Raw genomic sequence first — 12,744 nt, 5'->3', positions numbered from 1 at the left:
GTAGGTATTATATAGTGTATGTGGATGAATTAACAATGACTTAATGAGCATAGATGCCATTGGACCCTTTACAATAGCTTTGAGTATTGTTCACAAATGAAACCTGACGGAATTAACTACTGCTTATTCTAATATTTATTTAGATTTGTTTGTGTGACTGCCAAATTAAGTTGAAATTAGAGCTGCTTAATAACAATAACGAATTAATTCCAGCAAACTACTAACCTGTATCAGTAGGCTAAGGACTCAAAGGAAAGCAAGAAGCAAGTAACTGAGACAGCAGGGTGAAATGTTTTTAGTTTATACCCTATTCTGGTAACTGATCTTATTTTCTTTTGGTCTTTTCTTTCTTTTTGCCTGCTTTTCCTTTTCAAAGTTGGAAGAAATCCGCATGGTTGTTTTACTCCCTCCCTTCCCTTTGCCGTCATTACTTATGGTCCTGGAAGTAGAAATTGTAGTTTGGAGAAGGTAACTACTACTACACATGTGCATTTTTGACTTAATGGCAGCAGGAAGATTGTGAAGGAAGATAGGTGTAAGTAAGGTGACCGTTCATCCCTGTTTGCTTGGGACAGTCCCAGGCTATGCCTATTAATAGCATCCCCTTTCATTCTCAAAACTGTGCTCGTTTTTAGGTAGTAAATTACATGGTCACCCTAGCGGTACCTAAGATGGGCTAAAGGATTGTATAGAGAAATGTAGGAACTCTTAAAAAATATATTCATGGTAGTTGAAATTTGGGTAGAACCAGTTAATCTTAATGTCTTGTTAAAAACAGCAAGGACGAAATTGCCTTTTCTGATACTGTGGGGTCTGGGCCTCTTCAGAACTATGTTATCTTTTGGGAGTGTTTTCAAATACGTAAGCAATTGTTCCTGTTTATAGGCCTGAAAATTGAACTACTCACATTCTTGTAGAATTATAATAAATGGGAGGGTATTTTCCATTCAATAATCTAAAAAATATTCCTAATAAAAATTCTTATGGAATTACAGTTCAGAAGTATAAGTGCTTGTTTAATAAAATGTATTCATGATGGATTTGTTAAAAAAAATTTTCAAGGATACTATTGTTGTTGGTAACTTTGGGTAAAGAGAAAGTATTTAAATGGAAAATATTTGAAATGTTCAGCAAACAGGATAAAATTAATAGAGTGGTGTCTTTTTCAGATACTTTAATATTCTTTTTCATATATAATTTCTGAGGGTGGTTTTCTGTTATGTTTCACTGTTTATTGTATTTTAAAGAAAATGTTTCTTGCCCCAAACCAAGTTTTCATTCCCACTGATAGTAAGTAATTCATTTTTATCATAATTGAAAGCAGTATTAATATTTCAGAGAAATTTAATTGAATCCCAGACAAGTTATTTCCTTTGTCTTCCCTTCTAACAATAACTTTTTATTGTGGGTTGAATAAATAAAGCTGCGAAGACCTAGGTTTTAGAATCCCCAAGTAGATTGTAATAGACAGTTTTCCCATCTGAAAATTCGTGTCACTTATAATATGCTTAATATAAGGTTGTAGGGATTTTTGAGAAGCATTAGAGCCTGCTTTCAATAAAAAAAGACACCGAGGAGTAAAGTATCTAAGATTAGGGTTGCCGAAAACCTTCCATAAGCACTTTAGACATACAACTTGCAATTAGAGCTAACACATTTTCAGTTTAATATTTTGTTACCTTGTTAATAATTAACATAATGCAACAACTCCATCTGGACCATGAAATAATAGAACGTAATTCCAAAGGAGTTTTTATGGTACATTTTTTTTGATGTAAAAAACATTGTCCAAAGATCTTATAGTGTACTTTTGTTCAGTATTCTTTTTCCCAATCACCGCATCTTAGCACTTTTACAGGATGAAGTTTGCTGTGGGTTTCTGCTACTGTAAATATAGCACGGGGTTAATCACAACGTCATGCATTCATTCTCTGTTTTTTAATGAGGTGTACTTATTGCCGAAGGAAACCATTCTATGAAAAGAGTGGAGTCCATGTTATGATTGTAATGACTGAATTTGTGTTTTAGCCATCCAACGTACTGAGACTATTAAATTACAGTGGTGCTACACTTATGAGCTGATAAAAATGACAGTTATTTAAGGAAACAGGTCCCCCCCCTCCCCAAATAGACATTATGTTTGCCTGTGTGAGTAGAGGAAGAGGGCATGGAGTGCTCTTAAACTGCATCACTGCTGGGAGATCTGCATTTTCTAGGAGATGATGAAAAGGGGAGAAAGAACAGGGAAAGAGACCAAGATCTGTCAGTCTCAAATCTATCTCCTCTTTAAGGCAATTCATACCTTTATTCTTCATAAATGGCATATATATATATATATATATGTAAATAAAATTTTCAGTGGTTTAATTTTGGGAAAGATATTGTTCCTGCCCACTTTGTAATCACAAGACACCTAGTCACACTGCTGCTAACACCACTACATTTTCTCATTATGGACTGTTGGGCAGGTTCTGGGTCTTGTTTTCCCTGAAGAAAAAAGAAAATAAGCTAATACTTAGAGTCACCGGAGCAGAAGAGACCTAAGAGGTCCAATTGACCTTATAGAATGGATCCTGGAGAGAGACCTGAGATTCAGCCTATAGCTCTGACACTTGATAAACCACTGAAAGGCTCTGCCTGTGCCTCAGTCTACCTATTAATGAAGACAACTCACATATTCCATGATAACAAGGTTATGAGAACCCATTCTTAGTGTTAAGTAGGCAGAGCAAAGTATAACCAAAGCAAAAGAAAAGGGCCAGTTGCTTTACTTTTCACCCTAAAGCCCCACCAGGTGCTGAGACACCATCTGGGTAGAACAGTCTTGAGATACTTCTGCAATTAGCCCTTTGTAGGGATGATTACTGTAAGTCTTTTAAGAAAGTATATAGGCAAAGAAGTATTCGCCCAGCCAACCCCCTGCCTCCCACTGGGTTCTGACTCTGTGCTTGGGAGTCATACCCCCATGCTATAACCATGTAAAATTCTTAGAAAGGGGACAAAAAGGGAATTTAAAAAAGAAAAATAAAGCTACTATTTATTATACACTACCACCTTCTGGATGGTATAATGATGATAATAACAATAAAAACAATAACAAAACAGTCACAGGTAAAACAGATGCAGGTAAAATTCCAGATGCCAGGCTTTGGGCTGAAACCCCACGCATACATTGTCTCACGTAATCCAGTGAAACAAATTTTAACATAATCCCTATCTTACAATGAGAAATCTGAGACACAGATAGGTTCACTCACTCACCCAAGGTCTACTGAGGTTGTGGAAAATGAGTTCAAACCCCAGGAGGCTGTCTCCAGGATCTGCTCCCTCTCCCCCTCAATTCTGACAACCCTGTCGGAGGGGCATCATCTGCTGATGGAGATCAGAGTGTCAGGGGGAGGTGAGGTGACTGCTCTAGGGTTACACACAGACTCTACACACAGCCAGGTTATTAACCCTGCCCTTCCTAAATACGTGCTTTCTTCTATGCTATGCTAAATTTTTCCCCTTTATAATTTTTGTCCTTGTGGTGACAGTTTAACGAATGTTGAGTTAAATATCTAATTAGATCTACCTCACAAAGGAAAATCAGCAGATCAACACTAGGTTTCTCACTAGCCATCAGTAACTATTGACATCATAGTAACATCCCTTCTTTTCAAATTGGTTGGTTGCATAGCTTTCCATGAGAATCGGTTCCTATTACCAAAATGGGCCAGTTTCACAATTTTAAACCTGCTGGATGGACAAGAAGCTGGATCATTCCGAGCAGAAATCAAGCCAGCTAGTTAGATCAGAGTTAAGACCCCTCTTCATTTTATGTATGCCATTGAGCAACTGAAGGGTAATGATGATTTTTATTCCCTCTTGGCATTAAGTCTGAGAGGCAAACTGACAAGTAAAAAGAAAATTCAAAATTAAATTTGACACACCTTTCTTAATTCTTCCCAAGACGCTTGAGTATGATTGTTATTTAGAGCTTCTTTATCCCTGTAAATGTATGGGGTATCAGTCAACATATGGAATTGCTCCAGATAATAGAAATCTGCCTGAAAATTGAGACCAAAATATGAAAAGTATCAGAGAGGCTGGCGGTATTGGGTTGGATGGGAAGAGGTTTCTGAAAGCCTAAGGCAAGACGAAGGCAGAGCTCTCTGCAGTGCAGGGGTTTTCAAGAGTTCCTGTCATTTTGTGAAATTTTCCTTCCATGTATAGTCCTCAAGCTCAGCCCTACTGGATCGTCACATTTTGCTTTTCAGATTCACCACCATTGATGGTGAGTCAGGAACATCATCCATGTAGACAAAGGACAGTGCTTTGTAACATTTCAAGATGGAAAAGAAAAGATTTTCAGTCTCTAGGCAGGCTGACCTCAGGGCTATGAAGCACATTACACCAGCCCAGGGTGTCTGCTCAGAGAATCACTGTGGCGTGGCAGGTGATGAATGAGTGGTTTTCATGGCCTCAGGCTCCTTCCTGAGAGAGAGACTGAGTTGGAAGATGATTTTAGCAACCGTGGTAGGTAAGTCTGACAGCACTCAAAGACCACCTCCTACCTCTCTGCTTGCATGAGGAATGATGGCAGGACTGGGTCTTGACTTTTGGGATATTCCATATAAAGATGAGAAAAATCATCTTCCTCATTCATTCCTCCTCTTTGAAATGAAAATCTGCCCAAGCAGAAGAGGATTTCTTTATATGGAAAGTTTTGCTGATCCGGAGAAAAGAGCCTGCAAAATGCTGGCCTTTCCAGTAGAGGTTAGAAACTGCCATTGACAAAATGGCACTTGGTTTTTCACCTCGACTTAGTGTGTCAAATCTTTTTATATTCAAGTACCATCAACTCCTAAAGGAATATGAAAGGCCACTTTATCTTCTGACAGAAACTAAACATAGTGCAAGTTTGTTTTACTTCATAGATTTAGAAATGGAATTTATTATTAAAAGAAACTGAAAGTTGAATATTCATTAGCATCCTAGATCCTCTTTTGAGTAGAAGACTTGAAGGAAGCCTGGGTTTGGAGGGAATTTTTTTATCTTTTCTTTTTCTGGGCTTTTGAGGCTGATGTTAAGTTCTGCCATCTATGGGACCTGTGCATTTTAAACGTCTTTTACTTATAAGCTTCAGCTCTTTCGGGCAATTGTTTTTGCTTATGTTATCTAAACGGCAGAAATTGGCTTCCATCTCACATAGTCTCTGCATTATTAAAATACAGCTTGTGGTACAGACTTTTAATGGACTCTTTAGGGCCTTTACATATTAATGTTATATACTAAGAACTATTAAAGCATTCCAAATAAAACATATTTACCAGTTAAATGTTCTGTTTTATTTGTGAATGAATGAATGAAAAGGATAAGCTAGTTATCTCCATGGTCATTTAGAAAAAAAAAAACAAAAACGTAACCAAATACAAATTTATTCTCCTCATATCTGGCAACCTAATCACATAATTCCAAGAGAGACTAGAATTTATTACTCTCTTTTTTTGATTCTTATCTTTAAACAGCAAAACAAATAAACAAAAACAATTTCAACCTACTACTGATTATTGATGTATGAAATACCTATGGTAAATTCTTCATCCAAGACAGGTTTGTTTTTTTTTTCCTCCTGTCAACAAGAAGAATGTGGTAGCACTTAGTTTGTCTTCAGCTGGTATCTACTTACGGATTTTGAAATTTTTGAAAATATCTAACTAAATGCTAATTGGCTAAGTCAACCAGGTAGAAGGGGCAAATAGTGGGAAGAAGGGAGAATAAAATCAAATAATACATCATTTTAAAACTATCTAGCCCACTTTTTCTCTCAATGAGAAAAAAAAAATTTCCCATCAAATGGTCACTTAAATATTCAATATCAAAACTTTATTCAACCAAGTCAACAAACCATAGAGGTGGGCCCTGGGCTCTCTTTTCAAACAGATGAAGCAGCATCTGGGACAATGCTTAGAGTCATAGTTTAAAGTCAGGCCACATCCACAGCTTCTGTTCCCACTCTGCCACTCATTAGATGGGTGACCTTGGGTAAGTCATTTAACTTCTCCAGGCCTCATTCCCTCACAGTGATAGAGGCTTGGAGTAGATTCATTCAATGGGTATTTACTGAGCTCCTGATAAATACCATGTTCCAGGGAGACTAAATAATAATAATAATAATAATAATAATAATAATAATAATAATAATAATAAAAAGCAGCCCCTGTCTTCAAGGAGCTGAGAGTTCAATAGGAGATACACCTATAAAAACTAATGCATACAATAAGGCAGTTTGATACTATTACAGAAATTTATATAAGGTATACAGATATACCTTATATATTTGGGAGGGCACCAAAAGAGGAGTGGTCTGTCCTATTTGGGTTCAGGTGGGGGAAGACAATTGACAAAGACTTTAGAGAGAAGATGCTTGAACTGGGTTTGAATATCATTCTCTAGATGAGTAGGGGATGGAGGTACAAGAACACAGGCCTGTGGGCAGAAGTCAGCATAAAGCCTCAGGATCTAACAGATGTCCTGTATGGCTGGAATGTAAGGATGAGATGAAATATGCAAAGGATGGCTGGAACAAATGGAAAAGGCTTTAGATGACATAAGGATTCTGAATTTTGTGAGAAGCCATGGCACAAGGAGTTCCAAGTAGAACTTAAGAACTATTCACATATGTGTTCTAGAAAGATCACTCAGACAAGGTATGGCAAAGGCTTGGAGAGAGCAAAGATAAGAGGCGAGGAAGCCAGTCAGGAGGCCATCTAGAGCACACAGGAGAGATGACGAAGGTGACAGCAGTAGCGATGGAGTGGAAGGGCAAGAACTGAGACATGAGGAAATCACTGAGTGGATGAGAGGTAAGGAAGGAGGTGGAAAGTCTCTAAACTCCCTTTCAGCTTTTGTCTCCTATGAGTCAGGTATTCTAACACACCTAGATCAAAACCTCTCAGCGGAAAGATTTTCATAAGCATACTTAATGAAAAAATATTTTTAGAGCTTTATAAAATGGCTTATTGTTCTGAATTCTTGCTTTTAGACTATTGGAATATTGTGTTTTTTAGGGAACTCTATATACTTAATGGACAGTGAGTCAGGCATTATTGATTCTTTGTTCAGAGGACATACCACAGACAAGTAAATAAATACTGTAAAGTCACCCTGAGTCATGAGGTATGCTGTGAAGAGGCAAAAACAATCCAGTTGTGCTTACATTCAGAAATTCTACGAGGTAGCTTAATATAAATACCCAGGAGACTCCGAGAGCAAAAAATAACAGAGCCTATAAGCAATACCCACAGCTAAGCTGAAGTCAGAACTCATGCTTAAAACTCTTCTTATCCATCTCCACTCACCTTTTTTACTCTGGGTATGTTTGTCACTTATTCTATCATGAGCACCATCGTCACATCATTCCAGTACTTTCTACAGATTTCTTGAAATTATCTCTCCTTGATTGCATCCCATCCACTCCAGCCCACTGTGAGTTGACTTATCACCCAGAACATATCAATAAGTTGGCTCTTGCGAAGGCCACCAGGTCTTCCTAATTGCCAACTCCACTGGACATGTCTCACCCTCATCTGCTTTGACTTTTATGCCATGTTTATGGAACTCTCCCTGTGACATCATGATCACTCTTATTTTCCCTCATCCCTGTCCACTCTGCCAGTGTCAGGCCCGTGGCTTCTTCCCTCCCAGTCTACACTCTCCCTGGGTAATTTCATCCACACATATAGTTTCTTTTTTTTTTTTTTAAGATTTTATTTATTTATTTGACAGAGAGAGAGACAGCCAGGGAGAGAGGGAACACAAGCAGGAGGAGTGGGAGAGGAAGAAGCAGGCTCCTAGCTGAGGAGCCTGATGTGGGGCTCGATCCCATAACGCCGGGACCACGCCCTGAGCTGAAGGCAGACGCTTAACGACTGTGCCACCCAGGTGCCCCCACACATATAGTTTCTGTATGTAGATGGTATTCATTCTGTGGCCCAAGTCATGCCCCTATATTCCAGAAAGGAAAATTTAACTTCCTATTGGACATCTTCACCTGTTTGTCCCTCAGGTAAATCAAATTCAACACATCTAGAACTGAATTCTTTCTGTCCCCAGACGTTTGCCTGTTCTGATTACAGTCTCTGAACTTCTCATGGCTAGACCCCTGTATTCATAATTTTCATAATTCCTTTTTATACCAACCTCCCATTCCAAACATGCTAAACTACCTTTATTCCCCTGGATAAATTGTTTTCATAAACTCTGAGTTTTTGCACATGCTTAGAAGGCCTTCTTGATACAGATATAAAAACATATAATCATTTACTTCATCTGGCTGCATTTTACAGAATTTCAAGCCACTGTTAAGGACTGACTTTCTCCAGAAAACTTTTCTGACCCCGGCCTCTGTTGTCAGATGCCCATCTTTTGTGGTTTTATGGTAGCCTGGACTCTGTTGCATAGTTCTCAATAAAGTATGGGAGAGGGGAGTACATAGGAGGTAGAAGGGTGATTTTAACTCTGGGGAACATTGGACAAGTGATATTTGACATTTCAAAGTGTCCAGAGACACTTTCAGTAATAACAAAGGGCTGGGGTGCTACTGATTTCCAGTAAGTAGAGGCCAGAACGCTGCTAAGTATCCTACAATGCGCACATCTCCGCACAAAGATAATCTAGTACCAAATGTCATTAGTACTGAGCTTGAAAAACCCTACTCTGGTCTACTTGCATATTTATTTTTCTGTTTCTCCCACTGAACTATAAGCTTTTGGAGAACAGGGGCCGTGTCTTATTCAGCATTGTATATGCCGGAATTAACAGGTTGTTCAGCATGCAATAGACGCTCAGTACATATGAATGCATAAGTAGGTGGATAGACTGATCGGTGGTCCGAATGGTTTCCCATTCCAGCCCAGAGAGAAAATCTGTAGTTGTATGTGGGCTGAGGACAGTAAGTTTGAGGTTTCACTTCTGAAGTTGCCCTGATGCCAGTTGTACTGTTTAAGGTGCTAATCATGGAAAGAAATGGGAGGAATCAAACTATGGATGAATGTTTTGTTTTGTTTTGTTGCATATTTAAATAGATGTCATTTTATTTATTTAAATATTGTCTTATATTACTTGTTGAGTGAAGTAAAATAATAGGTGTTTATATCCATTGCTAGTACTCAACATAGGTCTGGGTACCTATGATAAACAAGACATTTTAGCATGCCGTGATGGGAAAACATGGTTTGGTTTAAATTCCAGTTCAGTTTTTGTTTTTTTGTTTTTTTAAGATTTTATCTATTTATTTGTCAGAGAGAGGGGGAGCACAAGCAGGGGGAGTGTCAGGCAGAGGGAGAGGGAGAAGCAGACTTCCTGCTGAGCAGGGAGCCTGATGCGGGACTTGATCACAGGACCCTGAGATCATGACCTGTGCGAAAGGCAGACACTTAACTGACTGAGCCACCCAGGCGTCCAGTTCCAGTTCAGTTTCAATATTGAGCTTTGTAAACCTATGCATGAGTTTTAGTGTCGTTGATCTTTAATTTTTTTCAAATTTGTTTTGTCTTGATGATGACATGAACTGAAACATATAAAATACTTGGTACACAGTGCTCTCAATAAGTCTTACTTCTCTCTGCCTCTTCTCCAAACTACCTATATTAGGAATTGCATTTGACTTGAAACAGAGCCCTGATAATAATTAACAGTTTATCTTTGCCCACACAAAATAAGTCTGGAGATCTGCAGTCCAGGGTTTGCCTGATGCTTTCACAAAGTCTTTAAGGAATCCAGGTTCTTTTTAGCTCAATACTTTATCAATGCTGAAGTACAGCCCTGATATTCAAAATTCCTGCTACAGCACCAGTCACCACTTCTGTGTGCCAAGCAGCAGATATGAGGACCGAGTGAAGATGGTGATGATCTCTCTCTTTTAAGGAACCTTCCAAAATGCATTCCGAAAGAGCCAGTATGCTTATATGTAAATTCTTTAAGACCTAGCATCTTGAATATAAAAGATAGAAATAGAGCATTTAAGAATTCATTTTGCAAAAAAAAAAAAAAAAAAAAAAAAGAATACCTATATTGAAAGACATGACCTTGGCCTTGCATCAAAACCTTGATGAATGGATATGTATTTATAAGCTTAAGTTAAAATAAAAAAATTAAGGTACAGATAGAAAAAAAAAAAAGAATTCATTTTGCCATTCTATACCTAACATTACTTTACTGCCTCTAAGTCATGTGCATGTGTGTATGTGTGTGTGTGTAAATGTATTCCCAAATAAATTTACGTATTTTAATACAGACTTACAGAAATGGAGCTTATCTCAGTAGCAAGAAGCACACCCAATATTTTCCAACAAACAGAACCAAGAATCCTTAGAGATCAGGATCAACATCACTAGTGATAAGTCATATTGCTATCATTTACCCCTTGGTATGAAGTGATGGAAAGGGCACTTTACCTCTGTGATATTCTTTAAAAAACAGCAACAACAAACTACAATTAATTATGAAAAAAACAATTAGACAACCCCAAATTGAGGGACTTTCACAAAATACCTCCTCAAACTTGTCAAGGCCATGATAACAAAGGAACAACTGAGAAACTGTCACATGCTGGGGGGTACTGAGGAAGCTTGAGGTGTAAATGTAATGTGGTAGTATGGGATTGGATCCTGAACAGAGAAAGGACATCAGTTTAAAACAACAACAACTAGTGAAATCTGAGTATATTCTGGATTTAGTTGATAGAAATGTACCAATATTGGTTTCTTCATTTTCATAAACGCACCATGGTAGTAAAATAAGATGTTAACATTAGAGGAAACTGAGTGAGGAGTATATGGAATGCTCTGTATCACCTTTGTAATTTTCCTATAAATTTAAAATTATTCCAAAACAAAGTTTATTTTAAAAAATATGAATTACTGGTGCACATTGAAAGCCTGTGATGTTCATTCGTGTAGGATATTACCGACAGCAGATGCGTTTGAATACAATCTCCATGCATGTGGGGACTTTGCCTAGTTTGTTTCCTCTTGTTTCCCCAGGACCTAAGGAAGTACCTGACATAGACTAGGCACTCAGTAAATGTTAATTAAATGGTGAGTGAATGCACGTGTAGTTCTTTCTGAGAACAAATTTATGTGTTAATAGAAGGATAACATTAGGGAAGAAACTGCATACCAGAAAAACCTCTGATCCGTTTCTGAGTTACTGTGACTGTTCAGTGTATTATTTTGTAAATTATTAGAGCATTCTGACTAGGCCTCCACTTCATAGTCCTGGAGAATCAGCATACTTTTTCTATATAATTTTTTCTAATGGAACATTTTTTGAGGGGTAGGTCCTGGAGGAGTTGGTAACTGCCAGGCACTTTATTAGAAAAACAGGGGTTTGTAGCACTGATTCTAATTCAAGGAAACTGAAGCCTTTTTATAATCCTATCAGATTAATAGATCAGGGATTAGAAAGCTACACAATACTGATTTTCTATAAATTAGTAATTTTCTCTCTATTAGTATAAAGAAGATCTAATGGGAAAGGCATTTGATTAAAATCCCAGCCTTACCACTTACCACCTGTGTGATTATAAGAACGTTCTTTAATCTCTCTAAACCTCAATTCTCTAGTAAAGCTGGGATAGTAATACCTCACAAGGTATATGTACGATCCTCTATTAATGAAAACACAGGATAGATTACTGTAACAAAAGCCCAAGAATACAGTGGCTTCCACACAACAGAGGTTTGTTTCTGTCTCACCTAACAATCCAGAAATGGTATAACAGCTTTTTGGGAGGCCAGACTCCTCCATCTTGTTGCTTAGCCACTTCTGGTCTGCATTCCTTTTTTTGCATGCTCAACTCACCACCACTTCCACATTCCAGGCCAGCGGAGGGAGGAAAGCTAGAGGAAACACACCTTTTCTTCTAAGGGAATGACCCGGAAGTTATCACTTCAACTCGTAGCTCATTGGCCAGAGCTTAGTCATGTGGCCCCAGCTAGCTGCAAGGGAAGTTGAGAAATGCTTTCTTTATCTGGGAAGCATTTGCTAAACTAATATTCCTGAAATCATGGAGACTGGCAAGAAAACTAGTAGAGCCTGCCTTAAGCACCTGGAATAGTGCCTCACATGGAATAAATGTTTGTCTAGAATCAAATCATCTGGAAGGTGATTAGTGTAAAGGAAAAAGGTAAGTGGAAATATTTTATCAACTATGCTTTGCATTGCTCAGATTTTAAGGCAGATCTTCCTGGGAAGCTATGTTTTCATTTGAAAACTTGCCTATCTTCTTGTAAATTAAAACACAACTCCCAAGAAGTAAGGTTTATATCATCCTAAGGAAAAGAGGCTGCAGAAGTAATATTCCAATGTGTGCTTGTTTTTATATGTAATGACTTCAGCTCACTACACTTCTAGCTGAGGAAATTCTGGTAGATTAATTTAGAAGTAGCTGCACTCTGGTGAAAAAGGGAAGATACAAAATGAACTACGCTACTTATTTTTAATGTAGAAATTCTTTTGTTTGCTCTGTTGTAATTTTGTTAATCAGAATTTTTCCACTATTCTTTTCATGGATTCAGTTTCAAGTTTTTGGCAATAACTTATATTTTACAGACATGGGACAGCATCTTTGGAACTTTTTTCATTTTTCTATTGGTTTGGTGTGATTGTTTTCCTGAGGGTATTTACTATAATCTGCTAAACTTGGACAGTTTTCTTCTAGGCAAAGCAGTTTATACTGAGCCCCATTCATGCTTTAAG

The 12,744-nt window shown here is 37.8% G+C and overlaps 1 protein-coding gene across 6 annotated transcripts in view; it reads left to right on the top strand.

The window, feature by feature from the left end:
• The window catches only part of ZNF385B (zinc finger protein 385B), a 296,219-nt gene that overhangs the window by 164,525 nt on the left and 118,950 nt on the right, over positions 1–12,744 (top strand). Inside the window, exon 1 of one of the 6 annotated variants that reach the window (XM_045806241.2) lies at positions 14–12,172. The exons of the other annotated variants lie outside the window; for them this stretch is intronic. The gene's annotated coding sequence lies outside the window, so the exon portion shown is untranslated. Of the gene's footprint in view, positions 1–13; positions 12,173–12,744 lie in introns of those variants that run through there. 6 annotated transcript variants of the gene reach the window in all.

The sequence above is a fragment of the Ursus americanus genome, chromosome 1 (assembly GCF_024610735.1).
Source record: "Ursus americanus isolate L20-20 chromosome 1, mUrsAme1.1.p, whole genome shotgun sequence".
Taxonomy (NCBI): domain Eukaryota; kingdom Metazoa; phylum Chordata; class Mammalia; order Carnivora; family Ursidae; genus Ursus; species Ursus americanus.
Note: the sequence above shows the minus strand (reverse complement) of the source record. Positions and strands in the feature narration are given on the sequence as shown.